This window comes from Echinops telfairi, unplaced genomic scaffold (genome assembly GCF_000313985.2).
Source record: "Echinops telfairi isolate 266 unplaced genomic scaffold, ASM31398v2 ScPeMD7_7475;HRSCAF=8513, whole genome shotgun sequence".
In the NCBI taxonomy this organism is placed as follows: Eukaryota; Metazoa; Chordata; class Mammalia; order Afrosoricida; family Tenrecidae; genus Echinops; species Echinops telfairi.
In genome coordinates, this window is record NW_022111379.1 from 2,298,472 (window position 1) to 2,301,063 (window position 2,592).

Sequence of the window (2,592 nt, forward strand, 5' to 3'; positions counted from 1 at the left end):
CCTGACTGCTTGGGAGGCCCCTCGCTCAGGGACAGGCCTATGGATTCCCAGGAAAACAGAACTGCTGCCTCCGCCTCCCGCCCGCCTCTCTTGAACTTTGCACTCACCAAGATGAAATATTAACTGGGCTAATGTTTCTCGTCCAAGGGCAACCTCTGCAGAAGCAGGCATGGCTAGGCCCCGGAGCAGAGTCTGTGGCCATTCGGAGTTACCCACCCAGTCATTCCCTAAGTCAGGAGAGCTTGCAGGGTGCTGGGGAAGGGCCAACCCTTCTGATGGAGACACTGAGGCCAGGGCAGAAAGAACTAGCCCAGACAGGGTGGTGGGACTCACAGGTGGGCCCAGCAGGCTTTCTGCATGCTTAACTGCCTGTCACCCGGATGTCCGCACAAGGAAGCAGCATAGGAAAGCGTGGGTTGCCCACAGGAAATGGCTGGCGCTCTATTTCCTCCTATGTGGAAAATGAGAGGGCTTGAACTCGGGCCTCTACAGGTGCCATGATTTGAGAGAGAGAGCTCCCAGAAGGCTTAGGGTCCATGCGAGGTCCCTCCCTTCCATTCAGTCTTCAAAGGTCTCTTAGGTGAGGAGGACACAGCCATTGAAGAGAGTGCTAGTCTGGCTCTGAGACTTATTTCCCAAGGGCCCACCACCTCCCTCCAGCAGGGACTTGCACAGAAGAGCAGTTTTAACTCTCTCTCTAGAGTCATTGCTCTGCACAGTCAGGCTGAGGCAATGGGTTCTCTGTGAGGTGAAGGGACCAGGCCAGGTCAGTCACTGATGGCATATGGCTTTCTCTTAGTTTATCTGGCTGCCTCACAGGACTTGGATTTGCTTGGTGTGGTGTTCAGGTTAAAATGAGCATTTTACCACAAGATGGGGGTTGCTCAGCCTTACCCACCAGGGCACACACTTCCCCTTGCTTCCCGGGGCTGTCAATTCCTGAGGTGAGGGCCCTGCATCTTTCCTTGGGGCATTCCCAGAAGCAGTAGCAGCACTGAACTGCAAAGGTGCTCAGCAGATGCTTGCCCAGTGAACTCAGCTCCCTCAGGGGCAACCCCTCTCCCTAGTGGCATCCTAGTCATGGGTCCACGTGGTCGGGCCCACTCTTATAGCACTTGATCGTTTGCAAAGCTTTTCGGCATTGGATTCCGGTAACCGTTCTAGCAGTCGGAGAGGAAACGTTTCTTGTCGAGCCACAGCTGCGTGGTTCAGTAAGGAACCTTGGCAGAGATCTCTAGAGATGGTGTCCTTTTGCGCCTTCCACTCTGAGGCAGTGGCCAGAATGTGGACTGAGGCCTGACAAACACGCGGGGTTCAAATCCAGCCTTGTCACTGAGGACTGTTAGTCAGCAGCGCAGCCTCTCCATGTTCCTCTTGGGGTCTTCAAGGATCGTTATGAAGATTACATCCGAGGGCAGTGCGCGAACCATGTGGATCGGAGCACCTACCACCATCACCATTACTCCCGACGAGATTGCCTGGCGGTGTCCTTCTCCAAGGGCAGATGGGAAGAAACATAAGGCTCCGGTGACCGGTTACAGTAGCAGGACCAGCCAGGAATGTGAAGCAGGTTGCTACATTCCAGGTGGGGGCTCAGGCCAGGAATTGGAGAGAGGGGAGGGTTGCCGGTTCCAGGAGCTGAAGCCGGAGGCTTGCAGGGACGTCATTCTGTGAGGAAGGCAAGGGTCTCTGCGGGCTCTGGGCTGACTTTGTGGATTCCGCCACACCTCACTGGGCTCAGAGGGTTTACTGATAACTTCTTTCTCACCACGGGGTTTCCTGCTGTTAAAAACAAACAAAGACTTCAGTTAGGGGCCCAGTGGGGGGAGGTGACAGAAGATAAGCATTGGGAGCCTGTGGCCGACTCCAGAGCAGCGAATGCGCCTGAGGGGTGGGGTTTATGGGCACTTGTCCCTAAATTCTGCAGGTGGGAAGAAAAGTCCTAGAGCTCCCCAACACCCCCAGTATTTCCTAGCTTGCCACCTAGGCTAAATTTGAATAATCAATTTCCAGCGGACCTCCGCTTAAGCCCACTCCCCTCAGTGCACAGTTTTGAAAACAAAGTATGGTCTCTTATTTATTGGGTGTCCAATTTCGGATCGTTCTGCATCATCAGATGCCCCAACGTCGTGTGTAATTTCCCCCAAGGTGAATTCTAAAACATCTCCATTCATTCTTTCAAGAACTCCCCGGAGGGAATGGAGGTCCACTTTCGTCCTGGCGCCAGCTAGAGTGCAGGGAGTCGCTGGGGTCCCCAAACCTCCACTTCTAAAAGTCCACCCCCCCCACCCCCCTCCCAGCCCCAACTCCCGCCTCTGCAGTCTCGGGACTCTCAGCGGGTGTGATCTCACCGATGAGAGAATATAAACAGCCCCAGGGTGGCCGGCGCCGGCCAAGACCTCTGACCAGGGTCAGCGCGAACGCTCCTGAGGCCAAGTGCGCGCCCCCCGGGCCTGGGTCCTCTGGGGGTGCACCGCTAGCGGTGGGCCAGACCGCGCCAACTTGCTTCCAGCGTCACCCTCACGGGCCCGCAACTCCAACGGTTCCCAGGGCGGGCGCCGCCGGGGGTCCCGGGGGCCGCCCCTTTCCCAC